The 14,892-nt window shown below is 50.4% G+C and overlaps 1 protein-coding gene across 12 annotated transcripts in view; it reads left to right on the top strand.

The window, feature by feature from the left end:
• ARHGAP32 (Rho GTPase activating protein 32) overlaps positions 1 to 14,892 on the top strand; it is a 194,462-nt gene that overhangs the window by 147,952 nt on the left and 31,618 nt on the right. Inside the window, exon 1 of one of the 12 annotated variants that reach the window (XM_021376318.1) lies at positions 2,957 to 3,320. The exons of 10 other annotated variants lie outside the window; for them this stretch is intronic. The gene's annotated coding sequence lies outside the window, so the exon portion shown is untranslated. Of the gene's footprint in view, positions 1 to 2,956; positions 3,321 to 5,708; positions 5,853 to 14,892 lie in introns of those variants that run through there. One more of the 12 variants, XM_021376316.1, reaches the window with a different exon arrangement.

Below are 14,892 nucleotides of genomic sequence, written 5' to 3'. Positions count from 1 at the left end.
TTACCACGGTAACGGGGAAGCAGGGCTCCAGCTGCTGTTCTGCTGGGGAGCACAGGGTGGGCGCCCGCTGCTGCTGGTTCAGAGTGGGAGATGTGCTTAGAAACTGACAGCACCTCGGAAAGGAGCTCTGCCTGCGGGTCCCAGCCCTGCCAACGGCGTGCAGGCCGCAGCCGTGTTTAACCCGCTGTGATTTGCTCTCCAGCATTGGCCAAACTCAGTTGTGATCTGTTCTGTGTATTTTTTAAAAGCTCTGTTTTACAAGTGAAAACCGGTTACAGCGATGTGTTTGCATAACACACACGCGTGCTTGTACCAGAGCTGAGCGCTGCACTGCACGTGCTGTGGTTAGAGCTGAGCCAGCCCGCCCGGTTCCTGCATCCACCTGCATCCTCAGCAGCCCCAGTTCTCTGGGAATTCAGGTGTTTTCTCAGCTCGTTTGCTCTAGGTTTGCTTACAGAAGCTAGATGTAGTTGAAATAGATTATGAATACATGGTTTTATTTTAATAGGAAAAGGCAGTGCCAAACAGATTTTCTGCAAGTGATTTCATCCAAGTGAGTGAGTCCCAGTCCTGAGTGCTGCCCCACTGGGTCTTGCACTGTGAATGCTCTGTGCTATGGGTGGCAAAGTGGCTGTTGGTCACTATTGTAAATTAGCTTCTTTTAGATTTTTCCCTGGCTGCTGAATTTCTGAATCCAAAGTGATCTTCTTTTCCCAGATTTTCAGTTTGTGCCTCAGAATGGTATATCCAAAGAGTGTGCCGAAGCCTTTTGGACCATGTTCCAGAGGAAAGAACTTGCTTCAATAAGTGAGAAATGTGGTTAAATACTGTAGTTGTATGGCAACATAAATGCTCCTAATGGATCCCCACTTGCACAGTGAGAGCTGAAAACAACTTTTTGTACTTCAGCTGATTGTCAGTCTTCTTGTGGTTCCTATGTGCAAAGCTGCCCCCAATGTCCCAGTGCTGAAATCCACATCTCTATTTCCATTGCTATCTTCTAGAGTCACCAAAGGGAGAACTGTTTTTTAACCAGGCTTTAAGGCTTTATTTTACTTCTGTAATGGGTGGTTTGCTGGATGATTACTTTTAAAAACAGAATTTTTTTAGCATTATTTTGCTGGTAGTTTGCATTTCGGCATGCCTGTGTTGAATTCCTTGCTTTCAGTGCAGTGAATTGTGATGAAGTGCTCATTATTCTGAATTGGTGCAGTAATTACCTGTTTTTAGAAGTGGATTTATTGCTGTTGCTGCTCAGGACTGCACATAGCTATAGGACGTGCTATTGTGGTCATTAGTCTCTTTGCTTCTTTGAATTCATGTGCAGAATTGAAGTACAAATCAGAACTGCGGTGTTTTCCTGTTATTTTTCATTGCTCAGTCTCCCTTTCCCTTTGCTCTCCTGCCCTTGTTCACAGTGATTCTCCCCTCTCCTCTTCTTCTTTCCCATTATTTTGGCTGAAATAGAGAAGAATGAGAACTGTGTGCTGATCTGTGGAAGTGCTGCTATGTACAGGGTTCTTATGGTCCCCTCTCAAAGTGGCACCATAAAATCCACAATTCTGCCAGAAGGTATGAGCTGGAGCTTTGCAAGGTGTGTTCCAGGAGCTGATATCGACAGAAGCTCTCAATTACACATTCTGTGTTCATTGGAAAAGTAAGCATCAGGAAGTAATCTGAGGGAGATCTTGGCCTACAATGAACAGCCTCCAGCTGAGGACTGGATGCAGCTTTTCAAGCTGTTTTTGTAACACACACATTCTGTCAGTTTTGTTTCCCCTTTAGAAAACTGCTGCAAGGAACACAGGGGAGTTGGGTATCGAAATTCTGTTAAATTTGCTGTTGTGGAAAGGAGCTGCAGGAAGCAGCAGCGGTGGGCTCAGCACGGGCTGCCTGCCTGCTCCCGCAGCATCTCATCAGCCCCGTTTGAGGGAGTCAACTTAAAGTCCTAAAAGTGAACAAATATCAGATATTTTTTCAGCAGACAGCATTGAACCTCTGACCATGAGAACGTACTTTCATCTGTAACTTGTTTTTGAATTTAGCTTTCATTGGCAAACCTGAAATACTGAGTGCGTAAATGCAGTCTATAAATCCCGGCTAGCTCATAAGTGAGGGATGAGCAAGAATGTTAAGTGTTTCAGATAAATTCCTGGGGATACATAGCATTAGGAAGTCAGTGTTTTTTCCTCCTTAATCCTTTAATCCTTGACCGGTGCAGCTGTTTGTGGCAGTGGTAGGAAGCAGAACGCCTGCATTCGGGCAGGGTTTGTAGGCACACTCAGTTGTGCTTCTGACCCACAGACTCTGTGGAGACTTTGGTAATGTTTGCAGTTGATGTGGTATTTGCACTCTGGAAAAACAGATATTTGTAGCATTTCGTAGGTTTTGTCTTGGTGGTTATCTGGTGTTTTTGAGTACATTGGTTGAAGTTCTCTTCAGGAGGGCTGGATATGGCAGTTTCCCTCCAGGAGAACGGAGGTTTGGGTGTTACAAGAGGCTCTGTGATTTGGGGAAAGAACTGCAGGAGAAGTCTGGGCTACACCGAAAGGGCACCTGCGTGTTCTGGGGACCTGAGGCAGGGAGATGGATGCAGTTTGGTTTGTCTGTTTCATTCACAGCATTTTTTTTTTTTTTTCAGCTGAGTTTCTAGGTCAGCTCCAAGACCTGCCTGTACTCTCCTTCCCTCCCAACCCCCACGCCAGAGAGCCTTTGTAATGGCAGAAACAAATGCCGTGTGTGCAAAGCAAGCAGTTTATAGGCATCAGTTATCTCACGTGAGCATTGCCTGTGCAGTCACGTGCACAGGTGCACGGTGAGGGAAGGGCTCATTGCTCCAGCACCTTGCGGCTGCGTGGCACAGTGACAGCACAGGTGTGGGGCGTCAGTGAATGAGGCCTCTGTGTCTGACCTGGGCCGGATTCGCACTCATGTTTTTCCTGGCATAGCCGGTCGTGCTGTAAAGAAGAAAAAGATAGCAGCCCGAGCTGGCACAGCTTATCTGCCAAAGAAAGCCCACGGCCCCATGGCAGGGCCCTGCATGGCTGTGGGCTTCAGCGGTGCTGTGCCAGCCGGGCCCTGTCCTCAGGCAGCGAGTTCTGCCCGCCCCTGCGTGGAGACAAGGAAGAGGCAGATTGATTTCTGTGTTCCCTCTGTGCCACTTCTTCCGGGTATGCTCAGCGCAGCCCCGGGGCTCTGTGGGGAAGCTGAACCCACAGGCGGTAGCTTCGGGCTGCCAGCATTCGACAGTGTACCTGAGGCGAGTCTGGGCCATGTTTCCTGGGGAGTCTGAACTGGAAAAGAAAAGGAAGAACAGTGGTGTATGTATCAGTGCTCAGTCTGTGTATTCTGTCGGTAATAAGAAAGCAGTGCATTAGTGGTTCTGTCTCGGAACTGGCGGTGCTCCCACAGGCCGGCTGTGTGGGGCGGTGTGGGGCGGTGCTGGGGCAGCCGGGCCCGCGCTCTGCCCAGTGCTCTGTGCTGCTGCTCACTGCTCTCCATGTATTCCGGTTGGGAGTTGTTGTTTTTAAGGAAGACGTTTTTCCTTTCTCACAAGCTCTGTCGGAGTGGGACTCGGCTCTAAGAATAGTTGGCTTGAGCAAAGCTCTGCATTGGTGGTAAGAGCTCTGAGTTCGTGGCAGAAAGGTGGTCGGTTCTGCTCTCCTTTTCCTTTTCTGTTCCGTGAATAATTGTGAATAATTCCTGACTAACTGGATGAGTGCGGGAGCCAAGTTGTTGAGCCACAGCGGAAAGCTCTCCAGGCGGCTTTGGCCCTCGCTGGTGGCCCTTGGTTCTGACCTCTTCTGGCAATGACATAGGGAGTCACCCAGGGTCACAGCCGTGCTCGCATCAAACCTCCGGTTGCAAGCTGAGCTGCTGCTGCGTCCCCTGCCCTGCCGTCCCTCCTTGCCTCTGCTCTCCCTCCCTCCTCCCCAGCAGCGGCATTAAGCTGCTGCACAGCAGAGATCACAGCATTACCATTACTCTGGCCTTTAGGGTTTGTCCCCCTAGCTCATGAATCAGCCTGTGTCTGCGATTAGTTCAGAAGACTCAGCTGATCTGGAGTTTCATCTGCAGGATTTCATTTAAGAACTCGTGTGGGTGTCGTGCTCATTCTTCTTCAGCACTGAATCCTGTAACTGCAGCAGAAAGCTTGCATCAAATTCTTTTGACCTGTTCTCATGGGAACTTGCTTTTGCTAAAGGCAAGGTGAGTGAAAATCCTATGTTCCCCACTTGCATATGTATTGTGTCATTCCTAACTGCTTTTTTATATATATATATGTATTTGTGAATGAAATATTTGGAAATTTTGTCTTGTAAACCTTAGACTGAAACTGTGCAAACCGGGACAGCTCATCTCAGTGAACTCAGACTTGTGGGGTTCCACAGTAACAAATGAAAGAAGCGGATGCTTTATCCTGGCAGTTTTGAGTGTCTGCATCACTGCTCTGCAGCCCTGTGCAGGCTGATTTTCTGGTCTGAATGACCATGTGTGCCTTCTGCCTGTGAATTTTGGATAGTGTTGCTTCTGTTCTATCTGTTCTCTGTTTGTATTGGGATTGTAGCAGTTGTTATGAATGGGTTTGACAGGAAGAATGTTCCTGGTAGCAGGAAGCGGGTTCTATCTGTGCAGTTGTACCTGGGCACACACAGAACCGGATTCGAGCAGTCACGCTTGGCTGCTAAGGAAAAAAGAAATGTGATGTGGTCATAGTCCAGGCAAAACGATCCAGCAAGAAATACCAGGTAGAATAAGTAGCTGGAGAAAAGCGCTATTAGGAGATATGAGTCAGCAAGCAATTCTGAAAATAACACATTTGCTTGAGGAGAAACTGTGAACACCAAAAGAAGCGTTTTACCTCCTGACAACCAAGATGTCTGCATAAATGGAAGCAAATTCCTCTTTAATCTCCTGACCCTGAGGTTGCCCAACTGACCCAGTGAGCCAGGAGCCCACGTTTGAGTGTGTGATGGCAATTTCTGAGATAGATTGATGAAGTGCACTGCAGCTGGTGTGAGCTGAAATGCTGCGGGTCAGTGTGGCTCAACAGAGCACGGCCGTATTTATTCCTCAAGCAAATGCAAGTAATGCCATTCACTGGAGAGAAGCGGGGCTGCGAAGCTCAGCCCTGCTGGGTTTTCTCCCCACTGCCCTGTGCCTTCTGCTCTGGGCTGGGGGTGCTGATACAGTTGGGGTTTGGAGTCGGGCTGTAAATGAGGTCACTGCAAACCGGTCCGTGCCGTTTGGCTTTGGTTTTAAACAACAGAGCTGGGGAGAGTGATCGGATCAGTGCGGCCACAAAGCGTGTTGGTTGGTAGCCACGCAGGTGGGAAGGGGCACTGCTTCCTTAGCTGGGAGAGGAGTGCACCCCTGGGTGCAAAGCATGCAGGTTCTCAGGTCCGGTCTGGCCGCACCCCGGTTGGGCACCAGCTTCGTCCTGGCTCGGGGGCTGAGCGTGCAGACCTCCCGCGGCTCTTAGGAGGCCTTTGACCTTAGTGCGGTGTTCTCTGTACCCTTCGGGACGTGAAGTGCAGGTAATGGGAAAGCGATGGGCAAACCCCAGCGCGTGGCGCGTCCCGATAACGGAGGTGGAGAGGGGAGGGGACGCGAGCTGGGAGCCCCGATGGAACCTCGTCCCTCGGCGCTCCGTTCCCGGGCTGCGGGGGGAAGGAGGCACCTGGGGAGGTGGAGCCGGGCGGCGGGGCGCCGAGCCGGGGAGGGGCCTGGCGGCGCTCGGGGGCGGTGAGCTCCGCACCTCCGCTCCGCTCCGCGCCGGCTGCAGCGAGTGCCGCGGGAGCCCCGGGCTGAGCGGGGCCGGGCGGGCGCTGCCGCCGGAGCACGTCGGGAAGGTAAGGGAGCGCCTCGCGGAGCGGCTCCGGCTCCTTCCTTATATAAGGTTTGCGTTTGTAGGTCCCCGCGGCCACTTGTTGCCTAGTAACTTGCCAGGTATTCGGTTTGCCGTTTTGGGGAACGAGTGTTTGCGTGGCTTTTCCTTCCTGGCAGGGTGGGAGAAGCGGGGTACTGCGGGGCCGGGGGCCGGGGGCTGTGCGCTGTCCGCCCCGCGTGGGCACCGCGCCGTGTGCGGGATGGGAGCGGCACCGCACCGCCAGCCGCAGCCCGGGGCCGTGCCCGTGGCAGAGGCCGATGGAAACGCGCACGCCTCCCCCCTTTGCCAGATTACTTCTGTTTCCCTGTTACTAACCTCTGGCTTCAGGTTTCTGTTGCACCTTTCTGCTTCCTAGATCCGCAGCCATAAACTGTTTATTGCACTTACGCTCGGGCCGTGGGTGTGTAGCAGGCCGGAGCTGTTAAAGCCTTCGTTTCAGATCTGGGAGGGTTGCTGCGAGGATTCCCACCCCGATCCCAGGGGAGAAGGAATTCCAGAGCTCGGAGCTCCCAGGCCCCCTGCTCTGCCGACCGGGGCTGCCCGCGGGTTTATACCCCTCCAAAGAGGCGGCTGACAGATGGGCATGTCTAACATTTGAATCTCAATAGACCTTTGCATATCACATTATCCTTTGTTTTCCCTCTCCCCTCAGACCAGCACTCAGAGGACATAGGATGCATTCCCAAGCATTAATATTATGGAGGGTATTGTTTGGAAAATGGGGCTTCCTATTTAGAACTGCTCGTCCATTGTGTTCTGGAGCCCCGGGGCACCGAGTGCAGCTCTGGGAAACAAAATTCCCAGGAGGAGCAGTTACTGGGATCATAGCAGGGCCTTTGCAAGTAGCCACGGCTCGTCTGTTCCTATTTGTTCAGAAAGCCTCCTAGAAGCTACCGGCTATTTTAAGGACCAAGTGCCCTGCGGGGTCTTATTATTTATGAGAGAGGAGGCAGGAGGCCTTCCCCTTCCACTCCTCCCCGACCTCCTTTGTTCCGGGCACCACACAGGCGTGATGAAAGAGTCACTGGAAATCAAAGCTCTGGGCTGGTAAGATAAAGGAAAAGAATAAAGCATGCAGAACAATACAGTGTCTGCATTCCTGAGTCTTAGAAAGTAGATTTAGTTTGCTGCAAATCCCCAAATGCGTTGGGCCTGATTTTCAATAAAGCTTTTGTACACTTCAGCAGTGTAAGGAGATGTATGGGAAGATGTAATTCTCGTCCTCGGTGCTGTATAAAGTGGCTGACGTGAGTTTGTCTTGTGTCCCTTGTATTCGATATCATTTCCACTCCAGGCGAGTTCAGATTTGGCTTCCAAAGCCAGAATCCTCACGGGGGTCAATAGCTGAAGTAGAAACGATTGAAAAAGTCAGGGCTGTGAATAGGCAAAGAACCGTCCTGATGTCAACCCTGGAAGAGCAGGTCACCGCAGTGTGGAAGTAGCTGGTGTGGATGGTAAACATCTGCCCTCTGGCTAGTGGAAACGGAGATAGGGATCTTCACTGCCAGCCTGGGAGAGCTGCAATGGGAGTTGGGAGGTATGCGGTGCTCCCTGTGTGACAGGTCTGCGCTGGGGCTGTGCCATGTGGTTTGGGAGAAGGGAGATGCTGTGCCCTGAGCTGAGCCCTCCTCAGCCCAGGTGTGTTGCTCGCATCCCTTTCTGAGGGAGCAGCAGCTCCTTTCCCAGTGCCTCACGTAAGAGACGCTCTCTCGGTCCAGGACTGAGTCTCATCTGCCAAACTCGCTGTTATTCAGCCTTTGCTGTTTGGTGATTCACGTCAGGTCTTTTTTTGCTGCTCGCCTCCTCCCACCACCCAAGCCGAAGTGTGCTGCATGCAGAACTGGAGGAACTTGACTGCAGTCACTCCGGTTATCCTGGTTTGGCTGATGTCAGAGCTGTGCTTGAATGACAGGTGAAGGCTCTGGGCTGTGTGCTTGTGTCTTGATGTTACTCAGGGTTGGCTTCAGTTACTGTCAGGTTTTTGGACAGTCTCCTGCAGCAGTGCTGCCATTTGTGTCAGCACCGTGGGTGAGGCACCAGCAGCTCTGCTCTGACTTCATTCAGGGCGTTCTGAAGCCTTTTGGTCAGGGGAAGGTACAGCATGGGGCACATGGCTGGTGTTTGCAGGCAGTGAGGATAACGGTGGGCGAAGGCAGTTCTCCTTCCAGTGTGAGGATGGGAACAGTCAGTGTCCTTGGTGGACAGATAGGGGTTTGGTTGTGCTAGTGTTGCACTGACTCTGCCAGAACATGGCTTTTCGAGAGGGTCATTAATCCCCAAGGTGAGCAAGATGAGCAAGAGGACTGCATTAAGCTCCGCCAGGATACATAGAGATTTGGCAAAATGTAGTATGAACAAAAAAAAAGACAGAAAAAGATGTTGCAGGTGTCTCTTTTGCTCCTTTTCTCCTAGCTCTGCATTTTCTGGTTTGTGTCCCTCATCCCCTGGTCCTGCTGCTGGTCTGGTGACCTCTCATGTCCCCAGAGCTGTGATGCCACAGCCTTGTGTGCTCAGAGCCCTCCTCTTTATCACTCTGTTTCCAGCTCCCACTTGTTTTCCTGTGCTGGCCTTTTCTAAGTGGTTTTCTCTGAACTGCAGCCCTGGCTGTTGCCATTTCCCCACTCCCATTGCAAGCCCCCAAGGACCTGTGTTACCTGACCAAAGCCCATCCCTGCTGCTTTGTCACTCCCACTGTTAGCGCCGCTTTTTTCCCCAGATACAAGGGAAAATTGTTAATAGAATTAATAGATTGACCTTGTCAGCTCTTGTACCTTTGAACCTCCCTCTTTTCTCAGTTAGCCTTCAGCTGTGATTTATATCTCCTGCTTCCCCCAGGGTAGGGACGCTCTCCTTCAAGAAATTAATTCTGAGATGTCCTGGGGTCTGTTTGCTCAGGAGGTCGGGTCATATTATCTTAATGCTCCTCTGTGGCCTTGGAGTTGATGAAAAGATCAGACATCTCTTTACCTGGAAAGTACTGCAGACTTCTTGGTACCAGAATTCCCTGTCTGTGGGCAGGTGATGCCCACCTCTAGCTGGCTTTGCGCTCACCGCTCTTATCCCATTGTAAATACTCCAGCAAATTCGGCAGCAAAGTGCCTGGGAGGAGTTTTTGTCAGGGTAAATAGTTCTTACATGTATTTTCTCCTGGAGGTATGGAAGCCACCTCCAGATGGTTGAAACAGCAGGTAACGTGTGTGCATATCATCCCAGATGTGCAGCTGTGTGCGCTTGGATCACGTAGAGGGTGTTGGAAGCAGTCTGTGCTGTGGTCAGGTACACTATTTGCTTTTGTAGCCTTCTGTAAGGAGACAAATCAGACCTAGCTGCAGCAGAAGATGGCAGAGGTGGTTGTGTAACCTGGGAATGGAAATGCACGGAGTTGGTTCCCGAGCTGGTGGGTCTCTATGCGAGCTGTTCCTCTGCTGAGCAGAAGAAGCTGCTGCTCAGAGCTGAGCCTAAAGCTGGTGCAGGCAAGCACAGAGAAGGTCTCCATTCTGTAGAGATTATTGCTTACAGGCACTGCCCAAAGGACAGCTCCAGAATCTTGGCAGATGTAAAAGCAAGGGCTGCTTCCATGTTATTAGACCTTGTGAGTAAGAGCAGCAACACTACGTACCAGTTTGAATGATCTCTCCATGGATGTGGTGCTCTGATAGTAGCTGGAAATATGTGCTTGTTCTTGGCCGGTTCTTGCCATCCTAGTTATGTTTGAAGATTTTTATCTAATGAGAGCGAAGGGAATCACTTCTATTTCCTGACTTCTTGTGGCACAGAGGCTGGCCTCAGCTGATGTCACCCAGTGCATGTTAAGTACTACAGCATCACAGAGCGCGGCACTGAGCAAATAAACGAGTACACACTTATGAAGGCTGTTGGAGATAGAAGGATATTTTTAGACTCAGATCTCTGGAATTCTGAAATCTTTCTAAAAGTCTTTATGGCCAGCAAGGGAGCTCAGTGGTACAGTTACTGGTGTGCTGGTGGTTGCTCCCATTCAAGAGCTGAAGGAGTGTGGTGGTGCGTGGTTCCAGATTCTGGCTGGGTTTTTAGGGCTGTATAAATTAGCTTCCAAAATAGAATCTGTTGTGGCAGGAGGAAAGAAGCAAAATGCCTCGTTGCTAAGGAACATGACAGAGAACTGGGAGATGTGACTCAGTTCTTGGCTTTGTATAATTTCTCTCCAGTAAGATGTGGGTCCACAGAGCACGTCTTGCTAAGTGTGAAGGGATGGATATTAAAAATATTGACTGAGGTTTTAAGAAGAGCTCGAGAGAATCGCTCTGCAGGGAACCAGCTGAACTAAGTCTGCTCAGCGGTGGTTGTGCAGGTAAATGTGTTCGTGATTGTTCATGAGTGTCTGCAGAATCAAGGAGCATACCACATAGGGGGCAAAACCCAGCCCGGCTTCCCATCTCCTGACTCCTGCTGCTGCTCTTTCTCTCCCCGCAGTAGAGTTTAATTTTGGAGAACGGGTCTCCGGGGGCTGATAGCCTGGAATGATTTCAGCTTGGCTTACTGTAAATCTCTCATCAGAGAGGATGGATTTCGCTTTTGTTTCGCAATACCTCGCTGTGCTTTTTTTTTTTTTTATGACATTCCCACACCTCTTTCCATCTTTGATTTTGTGGCTGGGTGTTGCAGTTTGTTTATGTGTTATGACCCAGGCAGCCCCACGTGGCCCTGCCTTGCCCCCAGCCCTGCAGCAGCTCTCGGCAGGGGCTGCTTGGGCTCAGCAGCACACGGCCCCTGGGGGAGCAGGAGAAACAAACCCTGGGGTGTGCTGGAATGTGGGTCAGCAAGCAGCTCAGATCTTCTCCTGGAGTCCAAGTTTGCTAGTCGTCTATTAGAAAACACGCTGCTGTCAGCAATCCCATGAAGAGGATTTTTTTCTAGGAGTGGGTTCAAAACCAAAATATTTGTGATACCACGGGAGATGAAATAGGTGTCCTTTATTTGTTGCGTGTGGTTTGGTTTTCCCCAGACAAGGTGCAGTAGGTTTGGAAGGGGACAGGCAATGGGTGTGTGAGGATGTGCTGTAGGAAGCTGCCGTTACCCTGCTCGAAGTTCGGTGCTCGGTCATCACACGCCTGCGTGTCCATGAGCACTTTGCTCTTATGTGCACATAAACTGCAAGAGAGCTGCTCGTGTCTGCTTCTCTTTCTTAATTTCCCTGGCCTCTGAGAAGAGGCAGAAGCATGAAGTGGGAGATGCTGTCCCAGGATGCAAGTGTCCCATCATACAGTGTTGTCTGCACTGTATTTTGTTCTCAGAGTGCCGCAGTAAGAAATTACTGAAAAGGAGAGGGAAAATGCACAAAGATTTGGGTACACAGGCTGCATTTATTGAAATAATTCACCTCTTTGGTCCCCATGATTCAAAGCCAAGGGGTCAGGAGCCAGAGGTCGTTTCTATTCTACTTTTGCTGCAGTTTGGGCAACTGCTGTAATCAAAAACTACATTTTAGAAGTGTTCTCCATTAGAGTTTCACGGCGCATCCATGATACTGCTGCAGTCTGGGCCGAGACTCTTGGTATCACTGGGCTGCGTCTGATCCCATGGGTGTAGATCCAGAGTCATTGCATCGCTGCCAAATCTGTGCTGGGTGAGGAGAGCAGAGGCTGTGCCCTGGTTGTGCCACAGCGTTGCGCTGCTTTGCACACTGAGGGCACGGCGTGCTGTGCTGCTTTGAAGATCAGTGTCAGGTCGGGCCGGGCCCCCACGCTGCTCCGAGAGCACCAGGTTCAGCAGGTGACTTGAATCCAGGTCACTTCCATAACTCAGCTCCCAGCACAGCCCGGCGGGGAGATGCAGGAACCCAGTGGGAGTGCTGCAGTGCTCGGAGGAAGGTGGACAATTCCTCAGCGTGTCCTAAGAGATCCTCGTGGGCTTTCAGCCCGCAGTAACCCAGGGCAAGCACTTTGTGCCGACCTGCAGCCATGAAAGAGCTTTGAAGCAGCTGCTGGCTGACACATTTCTCCAGGAAACAAGCTGCGTAAAGTATATCCTGAAGTGCTTTATAGTCTGCGGCATTAGGGCGAGCAAGCCCTGCTTTTAATGAAGTAATTGTTATTTAATAGTTTTTATCAATGTCAGGGGAATTTGGGGCCTCACTTACACTACAAAGGCTGCGTGGAATGGCAACAATGGCACAGACTGATTGAGGCACGGCGATGGCAGGGTCCCAGCATCACAGCACGCCGCCTGGCACGGAGCTCTGCTGCTCTCCCTCCCGTGCACCACGGCTTTGGCCAGCACAGCTGTGGCAGCAAAGGGCGTAGTTCTTTTTTGCCCTCCTAATTGACATATTCTTGCCAGCCAAGCTTTAAAAGTAGTCCAAGCTTGGGTTATTTGCTATTATTAGTTTTTTTTGCAGCCGGTCTCACTGTGGCAGATGGAGAATTTGCCTTTGCTTGCTTGGCCAAACCTGCCCTTGGAGGAAGATCAGCCCTCTTCCTTCTAGGAGAGCCGCAGGTTCTTGATAAACAACTTGTTTTACAGTGTTTGCATTTGAGGTGGGAAGTAATATAGCTAAATATTAGGATTTTCACTTAGTTTTGTTTGCCTTCCCATTGGTAATTCAGCATCGCTGGTAATATATAGATAGGCCGATGGAGGAGGGTGGAGAAGGGTTGAGTAGTTTGTCCAGATCTCCATAGCCTGGAACAATTTTAGGTCTGTTTCTGGTATAGATCCTCTCCCTGGATCCTGTGACATTGTTGCACTCCCTGGTTTGGGTGCCGGGCTGGCACATGGGTGCCCTTGCTGCTGCTGGAGCTGTGCAGCAACAGAGGTTTTGGTGCAGTGTTTTGGAGCAGAAAACATTTATTCTGCAGAATTCTTGGTAGCAACCTTGGTGTCAGTGTTTATACAGAAACTGGGACTGCTGTGCTAGCTTAATCAAAACAGAAATGAATCAGAAATGAAATCTCTTTGGATATGCATTGCTGGTTTGAGGGTCAAATGATGCCAGAGGAGCTGGAAGCGGGATTGAAAGCATTTCTCCTTTATTGCTATTGGCCCCAAGACAGCAAACCTGACAGCCTCCTGTGTTCTTGTGATAGCTTACCCTGATCAGACACCTACGTGCTTTTTTTGTTCCTTTTGATAACCTGTCAGCAAGGAGAGCTCTGCTGGAGTTTTCTCACATTTTCTCCCCCCACTCCAGAGAAACCTGACTCCTCTTTATCAGTGAATCATTCCTGCCTATGTGTAAGCCCCAGAAGTTGCTTCAGGCTGAGAAACTCTTGCAGGGAGGGCAGTGATTCAGAGGAGGCTGGTGCAGGAAGCTGTTTAACCAAGGAAGCATGCAGCTGTTCCACCGGGCTGGGATAGGCAAAGCTCAGGTTCCTTCGTCTGCCCAGGCACTGCCCGGCTCTGTCATGGATTGCTGCACCGCGTGTTTGCAGGAGTCTGCTTAATGGTGCAGAAAACACAACAATTATTTTAACCTGTGCTGAGCAGCTTAAGGGCAGGACAGATTTATTCTGTCTGAAAAAGGTCTCCGTTCTGCTTAGAGGTGTAAGCACGTGTCAGTGCCAAGCAAAGCACCCTGGCATCGCTGAGGTGCATCCACTGCCCCGTGTGGCTGCTCAGAGGTGCTGACCCAGAGTCAGTGTTTCTGCAGCACTGGAACTGGATGTGATTTTCTCCATTCTTCCATTATCTGATGGGTTTGTTTTTCATTAAGTCAAGCAAGGTACTTCGTGGAGAACTGTATGCAGAGTCTGTGAAATGATTCCAATGGGTACGGGTGTATTATTTGTCCGACCGGTAGAAGGGTCTGTGTTGGGTTTGCCAGCTCTGGTGCATTACCACAGCATCACGACCGTGTAACCCTGTGCAGCTGCACACAGGTCAGGATGAGACTCCGTCTGCCTTTGAGCAGGGCTGATGGGAGCTGATAAAGGAGCTGTTACTGCACTATGATGGGTACAACCAAAATCTGCCCCAGCTTTGTTTGGTGTGTCAGCACAATCTGCTCGTTTGTTGTGTGTAATTAAAAGAGCTGAAAACATTCCTGTAATTAAAGTCCCCATCGTCACAGTTTGTCCCGCTCAGTGCTTCTGCATTTTGTTAAGTGATTTGGTTTGACTGCTGGGAATGCAGACCCGGGTTTTGCTGGAGATTTTGGGATTTCAGGTATTCAGATGTATTTTGGTGCTGCACATCAACACAGTGTTGTCAAGCTGCTAAAGGGTCTTGATGCAAAACACACTTCAAGTAAATAGAAATATATGAAGCTTCTTTTTACCAGGCTTATTGTATGCACAGGGATTCTGTGGGTACCTGGTGAAATAGAGGGGGAAATACTCGGCTGCATGAAGGGATTCATCATGCAGTATATCCTGAAGTATGTCCCTGTCCTCAGGACAAGGCTTTCCATCTCGTGTGGCTGATGGATCTCCTGCCTGCCTGTATGAAGCATGACTGCATAAATCTCTCTGAGTCCCAACTTCCAACGCTGCTCCCGGAATTTCAAGCGTATGCGTTTCCAAGCAGTGGTGACACTGAAGGAATGCACCTTTGTCCCCGGGAGCCTGCACTTCTTTTGTTGTTTGCGAGGCCGCGTTACTCGGCTGACGTTTGCTTACAGTGCATACAGACTTAGTGCAGATGGAGTAGGCAGCCATCCCTCCTCTCTGCCCCAGAGGAAGGGCAGCTGCCCGTGTTGCTCTGAATTTGGTTTGAGCGTGGATTATTGTGCTCCACAGTGGGACTGGGTGGTTTCGACACAAGGACTCGCAGCCAGCGCTGAGACCACGCGGCGTTGTGCAGGGAACGGAGCTGAAGGGTTAGAGGGATATTAACCCATTTATTTGGCTTTTAGAAGATGTGCCATGTTTGTCAGTGTACATGGAATATGTGTTTTGCTAGCTCAGCCTTGTTCCTTCTGCACAGCGAACACTCAGGTGCTCAGGTGCTGCTTGTCAGCCCATCGATGGGCAGTGCTTTAGTCATTCCCACCCAAAGCCGCTTTCCACATCGATGTTTCTTCGTGT

This window comes from Numida meleagris, chromosome 23 (genome assembly GCF_002078875.1).
Source record: "Numida meleagris isolate 19003 breed g44 Domestic line chromosome 23, NumMel1.0, whole genome shotgun sequence".
Classification (NCBI taxonomy): Eukaryota; Metazoa; Chordata; class Aves; order Galliformes; family Numididae; genus Numida; species Numida meleagris.
The sequence above is the reverse complement of the archived record's forward strand: the minus strand, read 5'-3'. Positions and strand labels throughout refer to the sequence as shown.